The 15,224-nt window shown below is 55.0% G+C and overlaps 1 long non-coding RNA gene across 3 annotated transcripts in view; it reads left to right on the forward strand.

Annotated features, from left to right (window-relative positions):
- Window positions 1-1,800: 1,800 nt before the first annotated feature.
- Window positions 1,801-15,224, forward strand: part of LOC133774585 (uncharacterized) — a 142,983-nt gene continuing 129,559 nt past the window's right edge. For all 3 annotated transcript variants that reach the window (XR_009868094.1, XR_009868092.1, XR_009868093.1), the window contains exon 1: window positions 1,801-1,888. This is a non-coding gene — a long non-coding RNA (uncharacterized LOC133774585). The remainder of the gene's footprint in view (window positions 1,889-15,224) is intronic.

Below are 15,224 nucleotides of genomic sequence, written 5' to 3' on the forward strand. Positions count from 1 at the left end.
AGAGCAGAGAGGAGAGAGAGCAGAGAGAGAGAGAGAGAGAGAGAGGAGAGAGGAGGGAGAGGGGGGAGAGAGAGAGAGAGGAGAGAGAGAGAGAGGGGGAGAGAGAGAGAGACCCAAAAATTGAATGCGTTTAAACGGGAGGACTCGCCGAGCAATGTTTCCGAAAGGGGGATCTGCGCGAATGTCTGTATATAGTGAACTTTGACACTACTATTGAAACTGACACGTTTCTATGGAGATCGCTGCCTTATATGGAGCTCGTGTCAAGGAGCCAGGAGAAGGGCTGCTGGCGACTGATAATCAAAGGCGACTGACTGGTCCGAGCCCGGGGCGGGGGGAGCGCGCGGGAGGCGAAGGTTAGCCAAGCCTCCCGCGCGCCATTGGCTGGCGCGCCCTCCCCCGCGCGCGGCCCTTTCTTTCTTCCTCCGCTCCCGCCCCGCTACCTTACAGACGCGGCGGGCGCGGGGCGGGGGCGGCGGCGGCGGCGGCGGGGTGCTCCCGACCGGGCGCCCCGCGCCGCTGTGTCCTCGGGGCCCTGATTAGCGAGGGGCGGCCGCGGCCTCTCCGCGCTCACTCACGCACACACGCACCCCGCACTCGCGGCGCTCGCGGGCACCCGCGCCCCGGCAGCGGGAGGAGGGGTGTCTGCCTGCCGGCGGGGCCGGGCAGAGAGTGAGAGCCGCGTTATTTGGATTCCTCCCGAAAAGTTTGAAAAATCGGGCTGTGTGAGCGTGAAGCGGGTGTCGTGGGACAGGCTGGGGAAAGGCGTTAGGGGGAAGGCAGTGCGTGCGACACCCCCGGTGTGCATTGGCTTCTCACTTGGGAGCACAATCCGAATCTGCAGGCTGCTCTCTGGTAGCCTTCGGAGGCGCGAGGTAGGGTCTCCCCGCTGTCTCGGCTATGTCTGCGCCCCAGCGCAGCTCCGGGGTTTGAAGGCTTTTTTTTTTATTTTTTGAAGCTTTAGGACAGAGCGCACTCCTGAAATTTGCAGCGCTGACCACACGTTTGATACGAACCCGCGGTTCCTAGGCAATCCCTGGATGATTTTAAAATAAACTTTCCAATCCAGCCGGTGCTGCCTTCTTGCTCATCTTTCTATTTACTTATTTATTTTTCTTTTTAAATCCCCAGGCTGTTTCCCAACTGCAAACAATGGTTCGATAATTATTAATTAATAAAAAAAGTGAGTCCTGATATTAGGGGGTGGGGGTGGGGGTCGGACGGTGCGGCCAAGTCCGAGTCCCAAGCAAAAGAGCAAAAGAGGGGGAGGGGGCGGGGAGGGGGGAGGGGCAGGGACTGAAAAGGAGGGGGTGGGGGAGAGAGAGAGGGAAAGGGGGAAAAGGGGAGAGAGAGAGGGAGAGACAGGGGGAGAGCGGAGAGAGACCCCGACTCCCGCAGGCGGTGGGCCGTGGGAGGCGGGGCGGCGGCGGCGCGGGGCCCGCGCGGGGCCCGCAGGAATCGCTGGCTCCGGCTGCCACCTAGCGGACGGGAGCCGCTCCCGGGCGGCGCGCGGCCGAGAGCCTCCTCCCCTCCCCGCAGGCAGCCGGTGCCTCTCTTGCAAACCAAGACAGCACTTTGAAAATTCTTTCAATGGATTTTTTTTTTTTCCTTGAAAGATCGTACTGGGGGAAAATGATCCTTCTATGAGTTACATATTCTCCAATCGCACACTCGCACCCCCCACCCCCCCACCTCGTTGGAGCTCGCTCCCCTAGGCAGGCTCAGGCGGGCGCGGAGTGACAAAGCCGCCGCCGCCGGGGGTGGGAGCTGCACCCGCCCGCCCCGCGCGGCTCCGGACCGCGTAAAAGTTTGTCTGGGCTCGCGCCCCCGAGCTGCACAACGCCCTCGGGCTAGTGTGGAAGGCACTGGCCGCGCTGTGTTGACAGAGGTAGGGGCTTGTTTTTGCGACTCGTGCTCACTTTAAATCTCCCCGGGGAGGGGTTGGGGGAGCACTGCGTGTGCGGGGTACGTTTTGCGCTTCTCGCTCTCTCCGCAGTCTGCACGTCCGGGAGTCGGCGCCCGCTTCCGCGGCGAGCGCTGAGGGTAAGGAGCCGAAGAAAGGCGTCCTCGTGTCTGTCCCCACCTCCCCCGGGGGCCCTTTCCCGCTCGGGGGAGGCGGAGGCTGTCGGGGCGCCCCGTGCGCGGCGGCCGCCCATTGTATGCGGCTGCCGGCGGCGGCGCGCGGCGCCTGGGGCCGCCTCGCCCTCGCCCCTCTGCGCCACGCAGCGCGCCCACGCCTCCAGCTCGGTGAAAAGGTGAAACCCACAAGAGTAAAAGAGAGCGCACCTCCCCCCCAGAAGGAGAAGAAAACCTATGTACAAATTCTCCATTTTACTCCCCACACAGCCGGAGGCAGGGAGTCGAGGGCAGAGCTAGCAGGCAGAGAGAGGGAGAGAGAGAGAGGGAGAGGGAGAGAGAGAGAGAGAGAGGAGGGGGCCCCCGCAGAGGGGACGGGAGCGAGGTGGGCGAGCGGCGGCTGCGCGCACCAGGGCGCCGGAGGCCCGCTGGACGCCCGGTCCGCTGGCCGGCCGCCCTCGGACCCCGGGGCCGTGCGTCGCGGGCGCCAGAAGCGAGATTCTACCAAGTCCTGCCACACCAGGCAAGTAACACAGCGGGTGTCGCATCTTCCGCACTTGGGGTTGATTCGGGCGGGCCGGGGGTTGATCTCGGCTCGCGTGGCCTCCACAGGCCCCGGGCCAAGAGTGGAGTCGAGGCAGCCAGTGCGCGGGACCTGGGGAACTTCGCGCGGCGTGGGTCAGCTCCGGAGCCGCCCTCGCCTGGCTCTCCCCTGTACCCAGTGCGGCACGGAGGCGGGGGCCGCGCCTCCTGGAGGTGGGGATCCTGCTGGCCGAGCCCAAGCCGGGTTCAGAACAGCCGCCTCCCACCCCCTACTCTCCTTGGCAGGAAGCCGCGGCGCGGGCAGGGCTCCGGGGCCGCGCACTCGCCCGATTCCCGAGCCGCGGGGAGCGGGCTCCGGCCGCGCGGGCGAACTCGGCTGCGGCCGCCCACCTGCGGGCGCTGTGTGTAACGCGATCTCCCCGCGTCAGGCGATCGATGGCCGCCTTTTGATGTGGGCGACAGTGTCAGCGGATTAGGAGGGACCGCACGCCGCTCTTCCCGGCGGAGAAGCGGTGGAGGCGGTGGGCAGCCCCGCGCGATCCGAGCCAGTCTCTGCGCGCCGGGGAGAGCGGGCTGGGGGCGGGGCGGGGGTCGCCTCCCGCGGGTGGGGGCGGAGAGGGTGTTGTGTGTGAAAGGAAGAGCCTCAATTAAAAACAACGGGAGCGCTTTCCCGGCGCGGGGCAGGGGCGCGCGTTTGCGTCAGAGGGCGCGCGGGGCGGGGGCTGGGGCGGGGGGCGGTGGCACCCGGGACCGCGCCCCAGGGCTGGGTGGGCTCCGGCGGGAGGCCGCCGAGCCTAACGGGGACTGGTCCGGGGTCGGGGCCTGCAGGCCGGGGTGAGGCAGGGCGGGAGGACTGGCTGGGCCTCCGAGGGAGCGGCGGCGCCCACCCATCCTCACTGGGGGCTCTCCCGCCTCCTCCAAGCATCCAAACTTGGAAGAGGCCCCTGGCACCCACCCGGCGTGACCCTGGGGGGCGGGGAGAAATTGGCTCCTCGCGGCCTCAGGCGAAGCCATCAGCTCCCCCCTGGAAGGAAGGGGGAGTGTCAGGTCCCCATTGCTGGTGCCAGGGGTGGGGACCCCCCCGAAGGCGGCGCCGCGAGCAGCGGGAGGGGGGCGCTTCGAGCTCCAGCGGGCAATGTGCGCCCACTTTTGTGTGGTGAGAACAGCGAGGAAGAACGGTGGCTGTTCGAGGCGGGGCGCTGTCCCCCTCTGGGATTTGTGCAGCCCAGTTTCTCCTCGGAGCCCTGTGCGCCCCAGCGGCGGCTGCGCACCCACACTGCACCCCACTGGCGCTCCGTGCCCCGCCTCTGGCAAAATGGCTTCCGCGGCAGGCCTGAGGGGTCGCCCAGGGTCCAAGGGCGCTCCAGCTTTCATCCTTCAAGGCCGTCGTGTGGTTTGGGTACTGGTTCCGGTGTGGCGCCCTTGTCCTGGGCCTGGGGCACCCCGCACCCAACCAGGAGGTAATTCGTGTCTATTGTTGCTGCGTGGGGACACTTAAAGTCATTGTAGGTCTCCAGGCTGTGAAATTCCACACACGTGTCCAGGCGCTCTCAGTTGCAGAAGCAGTGGCAATTTCCACTCCCGTCCCAGACTCGTCTCCAGGCCTCTGTTCCCCTCTTTTCTCGCTTTGCCCTGGGTAACCTTGAACAGAGCCTGGACGTGGTTCTTGGACCCCGACCTGTTGTGGCCCTTGCCTTGGCACCTGAGCCAGGGGCTGCCAACCCCCCCCCCCACCCCCACCCCCCACCCCCGTCCTCCGGGTCTCTGTGTTGCTTCTTAGGCCCGACCTAGCTAGGGCCTGCACTCCAGCCCTCCTGGCCGGGCTTCCTCAGCCCTCCTGGTGCAGACCTATTAAGCGCGAGGTCTCTTTCCTGTGGCTTCCCGCAGAGGAATGAGGCTGTAGGTTTACAATACCCTCAGCGGGCCGCTGGCATCCAGGTTCCCACCTTCTAAAAGACCTCCCGCACAACACTGGATCTCCCCAGTCGCGACTGGGTGGGGGCAGGGGCGGCAGCTGCAGCAGACCCAGCTGCGCACACAGCCACACAGCCTTGACTTGGTTCCAGGCCCCAGAGGGAGGGTGGACGCGTCCTTTCAAGCCCATCAACACCCACCCTCCCCTGTGTCTTTCTTACATCGAAGGATGAACCATTCTTGGCTAATCCCATGGCCCGTTTGATACTGGTATTTTGCTCTCCCACAAGCCAGGGATCATTCATTTTGACTTTTTGGTTTATCACACTGAACAAAAGCACCTGCTTAAAAGGTGCTTTCTAAATCCGGTTCGAGCCCCTGGATCCTAGAAAGGACCAGATGTGTTTGTATAGAACATTCTCTTCTATTTCTCCTCCCTGCCCACAAATTGTTAAAAATCGTGTTGCTCTGTATAGGGGGTCCACAGGACAGAAAGGCCCCTGTTTATCAAGCTCATCTGGAGAGGAGCATGCCTGAGATCATTGGGAGAAAGGTCAGTTCCTCTGATCTTGTTGGAGAACTCTCCCTAAGAGCTGATTCTAAAGGTGCTGAATCAATTAGTCTCCCTTGGCATGGGATTAAGGCCAGGGAGAATACCGTGGAAGAGATGTGTGTTAAATGGACTCTTTGGGAGGAAAGGGTGGAGGAAGGCACAAGGATTCTCACATCTAATGTTGTGATTACTAAAAACCCAGAGCAAACCAGCAACCACCCTACCTCCAGGCTTGAACTCAGTATTAAGGTAGCTGCCGGCTGTGACAAAGTTCTGCGAAAATGAGGGTGGGAAAGCCAAGTGAGGCGTTGGGCTTCTGCCGGGCTGCCAGCTCGGAGCCTGCCCCTGTCATTGAACCAGGGGCCTGGCAGCCTCCGGGGCTTCCTGTCACTCTGGCATCCCAGGCATTTCTCCTGTGTTACCTTTGGGTCGAAAAGCTCAGAGATAACTCCTTTACCTTAGTAGAGCAGCTTAGTTTTCTATCTCAAGCCGGCCATTTAAAGCACATGTTTTGGATAAGAGAGATAAGGGAGCGTTTCCCCTTTCTGCCTGCGCCCTCAGTGGAAAGGCCCTGGAGAAGCAGCCCTGAGAGCAAGGAGCAGCAGGAGAGCAAGTGCTGACCTTTGGCTGCAGTTCAAGCCCTTTTGGAGGAGGGAAAGTGACTGTCATCTCTAGCACACCAGTGAGTCCAGAGCCAAATATTTATTTTTTGTCAAAAAAAAAAATAATCAAGTCTTGGCTATCTAAATGCATCGGTGCAAAAAAGAAAGGATGAGCTCAATTTTATGTTACAAAAGGGTTTCCTTTAGTCTCGCTGCCCAAGCCGAGTGAGGAATACCTGCAAGGCTATGCTTCCCAGGGAAAGTGGGTTGGGTCTGGATGAAAAGTTGAAGTTTTGCAATGAGTGTGAAGGTTGTTAGAGTACCCTGACAATACAATCAGCAGCACTCTATAATCATTCTCCTTAATAGTTACCTGTCAGAGCACCTACTTCTTTTACCACAGGATTAGCCCATCAGAAGTAGAGCTGAGTTGGACATTTCACTGACTAAAGACTGCTCGAATATGTTTAAGTCTTTAATGTCACTTTCTTCAATGCCAATGACATAAACTAGTGGAAAAGTATTGGCTCGAAAAGCCAGCAAATCTGCTGGCAACTACAGTCACGGTGCAATTGTATTTACCTATCAGAAGGTGGATCTAAATAATAAACTTAACATTTCCTTTTAATCTGTCAGTGGAGAGATATGTTTATTACAGTGTCCTTCATCACTGGGAGGGTGGGTAGGTAAAGTTTAAATGAAAAAGAATAAGCAGAGCGCACCACTGATAGAAACCGCATGGAGCAGAAAGTAATTTGTGCCTTCTGTTATGTGGTGTGTATTTTATTTCCCCATTTCAGAGGTGGGCAACAAACCTAGCTCCTCTACGGGAGGAGTTAATAAAGTATTACAAATGCACGAGCTAACAAAACTCAGGGACAGCTCTGTTTTATTGTTAACCCCTTGCATGAAATCTTCTGAAGCTGAAAAGAGAAAGGAAAAGGCTTTTGTGTTAGTTGATCCTTGGCTATTCCAGGGCTCAGGTTGGTGTGAAAGGGATGAGGAGGTCACTTGAAATCTCCTTTTATCTACTCCTATTTTCTCTCTGGATCAGCAACTTTGAATAGACATCATCTAATCGCTCTTAATGGAAAGAAACTATGGAAGCAAGAGAAATGCCTTTACTTCAGAAGTGAATACATGCGTGTGGACAGCTAGCCGCGCTTGCACGGAGCTGCCTCTCTGCACACATGTTCTTAGAGTTTTTTCGGGATGCATGGGTGTGTGCATAAATGTTTCCAATGCACCGAGGGGTAAGGATTTGCCTGGGTGGGTCACTTTACCCTTACGCATAAGCATGTTCACGGGAACCTACATTTGGATTTTGGATTTTTCTTCCATGGCCACATGACACTTCCAGTTGATTCTTCCTTCAGCTTTTTCTTTAAAAGTATTTAAGTCCAGAAAAAAAAAAAAAGCTAATAATTGAGAACACAATGGACAGCTGTCTAGAGAAGTCATCTTATTTCCTTTCTGTTTTCCACTGCGTCACAGTGACAGGATGATTTCTCTTTGGAGAGTGGAGATGGGGTGACAGGTGGGAGGTAATGGGGTAGACAAGACCCTCTACTGTCAGTTTCTCCCCAGGATATATATTTTTTTGATCTTGCTTGAAATCAGATTGGTTAAAACACAATAAATAAGTGGAAAAACAAAAGCCTGACATTAGACAATTTAGAAGTTTTTTTTCCCCCTCGCTTGTTTTGAAATTAGAATTGTTTTAGTAAGCCTCACATGCTGACTGCAATATCATCTAACTTGTCTTCCTTAGGCGTTGTATTTACTTCAAAAAGAGAAACACCCTTCAGGGTGCTAAATATGTCTCATTATCCAGAGAAGGACACTTGATTTCTAGATCTGAGAGCACCATGCTCTGCCTCCTAAGAGGTGGACCCCCATTCCCGCATGTTCTAGGCAAACTTAAGTTGCCCCTAGAGCCTGGACACTTGCTGGAAATTCCTCTAAGGCAATACTTAGGTTACCAGGCTACAAGTGCCCTTCTCACCCAGCCTGCCTCCCTGTCCGGGATCCAGATCCCAGAGAGTCTTGGCAGTCAGGACTGGCACCCAGAGCTCCACCCATGACCCCCCTCCTCACCCCAGTTCCAGGTTGGGTGGGAAGAAGATTAATCCCTGTTTAAGTCTTCTCTTTCCCGCCCTCCATTCTGCACCCCAGTGGACATGTCTCCCCGGGTTTCCTGGTAAATAGGAGCGTAGGAGCCGCCTTGTCCAATAAAGATTAAATTAAGTAGAAGAATCCCAGCCGCTGGATATTTGGAAGCTCCGGTGGGGCGTCAAACCGACGTTTAACACATTTTTTCCACTCACTGTGCACAAATCCTGGATCTGTTGTGCTTAACTTAGAAAATAAGGAAGAAAGGGAAAGATAAGGAAAGAAAGAATGAGAAAAGCAGAGGAAGCCGCAGAGAAGCCCCAGTTTCAAGGGGGAAGTGGCTTCACACTCAGAGTGGGGAAGGCAGAGAAGCAGGGCTCACTGACCCTTCCAGTCTTCTGCCTATGAACCACCGTGGGAGCTGGAGGCTGACTTCCCTCGGGAGCTTAGAACTTCTGTTTGGGTGGCTCAGTGGTCGTTTATCCTTTAGGGATGGGCTGGTGGCCTGGGGTCATGGACGGGTGTGTGGGCCAGGGTTGCGTTCAGAACCTAGTTGCCTGCTCTGTAGTGACTTTTTTTGGGATTTTGTTATGCTTTCTACAAAAGGTTTTGGTAGCACGAACTGAGCAGTTTGCTCCCGTTACTGCCCAGCAGGAGCAACAATGGTTTTCTCTGTTGGTGCTCAGCGAGCTGGACACTGACCTTGAAGCTGAGGCCGGGTAGGGCGCCCCCTCACCAGGAGCCATCCCAGCCCCAAAACATCAACTGCTCACTCCACCTGCTTCTCTGGTCCCTGGGCACAGACCGGAGGGGCAAAAGGCAAGTCCCTTCGTGGCAAAGGCTTGTCCATGCAAATACCACACTGAATAAATTAACCTCAAACCAGCTAGATGGGGTGTAGTAGTTTAGCAGGACTAATTGCACACAATGTTGCTGAAATGACTTTTCCAATTAGCTGCTTGTTGGAGTTTAGTTGGAGGAACTGTCAGCTCCAACGATGGGTAATTGCTTTATTGCTCACAAAACTATCATCTATTTAGAACATATGTGCTAATTACTCTGGATGGGCGTCGAAAAAGAGACCATAAATCTAATAGCACTTAAAAAAGTCTATGATGCTTGTAAGCCACCCCAGTCCCTGCTCATTCTCTCCTGCCCAGGTTGGGTGATAGATGGCTGTCTTCTCAGGAAGGCAGGGTTGGGACGAGAGGCGCCCACGGGATGCTCTGGTCATATCCTGGGCAGGACAGCAAGCGTCCCAGGCGTGCTGTGCGCGGGCGATAAATCACTGCCATCCAAACCAGTCTGCTCTTTAGCTGCACACTTCTTTTTGTCGTTTTTTTTTTTTTTGCGAAAGATTACTTCAGAAATCTTTTAATTGGATTATGCTGGGAAATTAATCTCCTTTAGCCTTGGCTAAATTTATTGTGGCCACTGTCGGGAGAAAAGCCCTGTAACTGCAGAGTGCGCCATGTCCCCTTGTTCCCTCTTTCCTAAGTCCTCCAGGGTCTCCCAGCTGCCATGCCAGTCGTGCCCTAAGTCCTCAGCAGTGACGGCAGTGAGCAAGGGTTGGGAAAGACACATCTGGGCGGGAGGCTGTGGAGCTCCCTAGTGAATCCCCTTTGTCCTAAACGCCGCGTTTTTTGTTCTGGATTCCTTAGCTCCACATCCAGCATCCCCACAGCCACTGCGCTGTTATTCACAAGGGGATCTGGGGGTGTGCTGCCGGCAAGGAGGCTGGAAGGGCAGGATGGGGTGTGCTGGGGGAGTGCTGCCGGCCAATCCCACCGGTTTGCCCTCTCCCCGGCACCTCCCTCCTTCAGGGTCTCCGGCAGGGACCTGGGGCCTTGCGAACCTCCTTCCACTCATTTCTCTGCGCAAAAACGCACGGCTCGCTCCTGGAACTACCCTGCAGACACTGCCCCTGGACGGGCCCGAGCGCGGTCCACCCCGGGTTTCACCAGCGCAGGGTCAGGCGGCGCCCTCCCGTCCTCCCTGCTGCCCGGTGCGGGCCCCGGCAGTCGCGGGAAGCTGAGGGTCGAACCCCACCGGCCGCGCCTCGCAGCGGGAGAGAGCGCCACATCTGCCTGAAACGGGATACTTACTTTCGCGGCTCAATTTAGTTCTTAATAGCAGTCCTCTGAGGTGTGGTTAATTGATGGGGATAAAGGCGTATTGACTTGACGCGGAGACGCCAATGACCCTCTAACCAGCACCCCGAACACCGGCGACTCACTATTCGGTGGTGTGTGTGTGTGTGTTGTGGGAGGGGGGCGGCTAGGCAGGGGTCTGGAGGCTGCAAGTGCCATTTGTACCTGGAGGCGTCAGTACGGGACGAGCCCTGGCTCGCAGGGCCGGGCACCCGGGAGCCGCCAGGGCGCGCAGCTCGGGCTGGCAAGGGATTGTCTCGTGGCTGCAGGGAACGGGGAGGGACGCGGAACCCAGCGAGCTCGGGCGGACAGGTGACCAGGCCGACTGGCGGGGAGGAGCCCGAGCGGCGATGATGCCGCCCCTCCCTGCGGGTTTCTGCGGGGCTGGGTGTTCATGCTCCGGGCGCCTTCGCCTGCCGCTGTCGCCGGCTAGCGCGGCCCTCATCCAGCGTGAGCGAAATGGTCAGTGGCCGTGCACGGCGGGAACTAGGGCAGTTCCGCTCTCTCCGGACAGCTTCAGTCCGGTTCCAGTTCCGGGACTGAGGCGTGCGCCCGGGTGTGTGTGTGTGCGCGCGCGCGCAACCCGCCCGCATCCTCTGAATTGCTGCACAGCAGCCCTGAGCACGTGGCTGTATTTAGGCCCGGCCTGCCCAGAGCCCTGGGGCCTCGCCGACCGGGACTTACCTGCTTGGTCCCAACAGGATAGGCCCTGCGCACGCCCACCCGGACCTCCGCTCCGCCCTCAACACCTTCCCTTTCCCATGCCCGATCTCCCTTGGCTCAGTTCTAGTTTGAGGGCCAAGGGAGCGTTTCACTCCGCACAAGCGCTGAACTTGGCTTCACAGAAGCACTCAAAGGGGGAAAAATAAATAAATAAATAAATAAATAAATAAACAAACCAGGTCTCCTTTTCTGCTTGAAAAAGGGGACCCTCCTCCCGGGGGGGGGGGTGTGCTGAGGGCGGTGGTGTCCCTCGCAGGGTTTGCAAGTCTCCCGCTTTCCGTTTTGCAGAAGGGCAACCTTGATACTTCCAGGGATTCAGCCCCCTCTGGAAGCGGAAGGAGAAATGGCTCCAGTCACCGTCCATATTTTATCGCGTTGAGAGATCGCAGGTGTTTAGGCTGCGGCTATTGTCTGCCTGCCTCCCTGAGAGCCCGCGTGGAAGGGTCCCCCAAGAAACTTCATTTCCCCGCAGCCCTCTTGAGGAGGAGCGCGTCTGCACGGGGCAGGGAAGCTTCGAGGTCCAGGACTTGAAGACGCGCAGTTCAGAGCCGCCGTCGCCGTCGCCCTGCCTGGCTCTGCCCTCTGCGGAAGTCAAGAGCCGCAGGCGCTCGGGCGTCGAGCTCCGGACCCCCTGCCCCGGCCGCACAGGACGACGAGCCGGGGCGGCCTCCACGGTCGCGCGGCCTGGTCCTCGAGCGCCCCAGAGGCAGGGCCGGGGCCGGAGGCTTTCCTGGGGTCCTCCAGGTGCCTGCGGCGGGGCTTCCTCCGTCAGCACCGCCATGGCGCGGCCCTCAGCGCTGCAGGGCTGCACCTGCCCCAACCGCAGTCTAGGGCCCTGACTCCCGCGTTTCTCCTCACACCCCTCACCCCACTGGGGTGCTCCCTTGCGAACGAATTCTTCGCCCAGGCTGCCTTTGTAAGGGCCCCTCCGACCCCTGCAGGCCAAGACCCGGGAGCGCTGACCCTTCCTCCTCCCCCAGCGCGGCCCCGCAGGGGAGCGGCTCCCGGAAGCGAGGCCTACATCCGGGCACCCGGCAGAGCCCTCGACGCCATGGAGGCGCCTCGAGTGGCGCAGGGGCCCGGGCCCAGGGTGCGCACGCGCGCTCCTGGTGTGTTGTCCGACGGCGGCCCCGAAGGTAGAAGTGACCAGAGCTTCGAGCTTGCACTGGGGGTTGGAGAAGGAAGCCGGGCCCGCGCGAGGAGGGGGGGCTGGCGCAGTCGCCCCGAACGCCGGGCCCACGCCTCTCCCGGGCAGCGCTGCCGCATGGCGTCCCCCTCAGGGACGTGCTGCAAACCTCTGGAGAGTGGGCCGCGAGGGGAGTGGGAGCCGGTCTGCACCCCGCCGTGCAGAATGCGGACATCCCCGGTCGGATGAGGCAGCTGGAGCGCCGGGCCCTGCGGCGACCTTTTGTCCGGCCCGGGAGGTCGGTCCTGTTCCGGTGTGGGGACCCGGGGATCGGGGATCGGTGGCGAGCGAGGCCTGGGCCCTGTTGGGGAACTTGACACCGCGTTGTCTATGTGAAAGACCAGCTTTTCTTTTCTTTTCTTTTTTAAGAAGCTGGAAAAACGGTAGGAGGTCACTTGGTGATTTTTGGAACGCTCCATCTGCAAGGCGGGAAGAGCAGAGAGAAACTTCTGTGTAGTTCATAAAACGATCTTGGGAGACTGTCGCTCGAGAGTTTTTCCTAGAGATAGTTTTATCATCTCTGAGCTTGGGGGACTGGGTGTGGACCACGCCGCCCGCCGGGACACTGAGTAGTGCCTTCCTGCAGACGGAGGTTGGGAAAAGGAAGTTCCAGCTCCCTGTTGCCAAACCGTGGTGAGGGCTGGCTGCATGGGAACTGGCGCTCCAGATGTTGCACTAGAGGCGCTGCAAGTGTGAGCAGGTAACGTGGAGAAGAGTGACATTGTTAACAGAAAGCATCTAATTAACAATGACTTCATTTGATTGGAAGGATGAAAAAGCCTTTTTAAATCAATCCAGATTCACTGGCCTAAGCTCAGCCAATTTATGAATATGGAGCCCGACTGGGGTCTGCTTTCTTTCAAAGATGTCATCTTAGAGGTAATAGCGTAGGTGAAGTCATTTGGTTACACTGTGGAAACTTTTATAGTGCCTTCCTTGGGAATTTAATTCAGTGCTTCTTCATTTTATTAGGAACAGACTGACTCCATCAACTGCTCTCTCCCTGTTTAGAGGCCGAACTGCTTGAAGCAATTAGGTTCACCAATTAGCATAGTTTTACTGACCCCCGGCAGCAGCACCGCTCCTTAGATTATCCGTTTCTTCAAAGTCAGCGAAGAGCTGGAGCACAACATGCTTCCCAGGTGTCCAGGTCGGGGGAGTAAGCTGCCAGCAGGGTCACATAGCAGTACGGAAAGCTTTCTGATAGCCCCCAAGTGTGTTTCAGCAACTTTGCTGGATTTTTTAACTTTTCTTCTTTCGTGCCCCTTTTCTGATTCTGGATCCTAGAATGTCTCCATCCTTCGACATAGCCTTTAAAACCCCTCTCCTCTAGTTGTATTTTGGCAGACTTGCTCTTAAGAAGTGATTTCTTCCTTCTCTGCCCTCCTGTATGCAGAGGAAATCGCTGATGGGCTCCTTGAAACCCTGTTGGGTGGCAAGGTAAGGGCTCTGTGTGTGTGTGTGTGCACACATGCCTCCTCGATGAGGAGGAGCCAGAGGGTGGATATGAGGAGACAAGTGTTATTTTCCCAGTTCCGAAGGCATACCTGCAAGGCTGTGCTGCATCCTTTCAACGTGAGCTCAACTGGAAGTGGCCAGCACCTTCAGTAAAAGAATATCTGGAGCCCAAAGCAGTATGGGAAAGAAGAGGTTTTTGCTCTTGCCACACACACACACACACACACACGTAAGATTTCACTAGATTAAATTGCTGACAGTTCATCAGTAGCAGCAACAATGTAATTCCCCTAACCTTATTAAATCAATAAATACTAGATTCATGCATTGAATTAAAAATGCATCAGCATGGCCAGGAATTGTGATCCTATGGCCACAGACCTCAGAATCGAAGATGCCACTCAAAAGTTGACTAGTTAGCATTTCTTTAATCTCTTCTTCAGTTTTGGATCTGTGATGAGATAAAATAGGGATTTTAACATTGCAGGATTGTTGTACAAATTTTTTGGTTGGCTTATTTCTTGAAAATCTTCTTTTGCTAACTCCTCACATTTTAACCATACATTTAACAGTATGCATACATTTAACAGTAGCAGTGCACTGTGACTTTATAGTAGTTGTCATTAATTTTCATCTAGGGCATGTACTTCTTACAATACATTACTGTAGTGAGGCATACTCAAGTACATAAATTTCTGCATACTCATAAGTAAATTTAGATGCATTTTTTACATATACACAAATATACTCAGTGTGAATGTACTGCTCTACACTGATTATAATTTATTTTAAACAAGAAGCCACATTTAATTTCTATCAGCACTGCCAACTGCATCATAAGCCAGGGAATTATCATTTTTAAAACAGGTTATTTATTTATAATCCGATTTGCTTATTGGACTTTATACCACAGGAGGTGAAATTAAAAATTTCAAGTGTTTAGACTTAACATTTAGGAAGCTACATGTATTTTAAATGGTTATATTTTATGTGTGAAGAAATACTTCAGGTGTGGTTTACCAGGCGTTGGTCCAGTTGTTTTAGATTTGTAGGTAAATTTATAGTTAGTTCCTACCGAAAACAGGGAGCATGGATAGCACCTGGAAGTTGCCTGGAAAAAATAATATTACTCTAGCCATATACTTGACCACACTGATCAGTGAGACTAATTATTTAAAAATATGCATCCCTATTGATGTCAGCCAGCGTATACAGGACTGAATTCTGAAGATATAGTCATTGGCCCTTGGGTTCACCATACTGTGGAAGAAAAATCTTTATTTGATGAAATAGGCAATCAACTGAAATCCATCCTCTTTAAATAAACTGATTCCTCAGTATTTTCCCAGTGTTGGTGTAAGTTGTTGTCTGTGATGTCCCCCAGGGCTCTTTGCTCTGCTCTCTGATTTGGTATATAAAAGCAGCTCTGAATGATGGATTACTGTGTCATTGCAGTCTGCGAAGGATTAATTTGTTTCATTGATTTCTCTTTAGGCAGATTGCCAGAATTTGCTGCTTCCCACCTTTCCTCAAGACTTCTAGAAGTAATAGACAGTAATAGCCTAAGACAAATCAGCTCCTTCTTGTGAAAATAAGCCAGGAAACTGAGAGTCCTAGGAAAGCCACAGCAAACTTTTTTATTGGCATTCTGGGAAAGCAGTTAATTGGCTACTTTATTTGGTTTGGAAATATTTTTAATTGAAAAATTTCTTTGATTTTTAGGCATTCAACATATCATGTTAATAGATTATAAGTAAGCATTCACTGTGCTTGTTTCATACATTTTCCTTAACTTGTAAGGATCCTGTTTAACTCAGGAAAAAAAAAGTTGTCAATGTGATTTGACAAATACTTTTCTCTCTGTGCCAGGTTGAAGCTCAAGTAACATGTCAACATAACTTTAAGTC

The sequence above is a fragment of the Lepus europaeus genome, chromosome 15 (assembly GCF_033115175.1).
Source record: "Lepus europaeus isolate LE1 chromosome 15, mLepTim1.pri, whole genome shotgun sequence".
Lineage (NCBI taxonomy): Eukaryota > Metazoa > Chordata > Mammalia > Lagomorpha > Leporidae > Lepus > Lepus europaeus.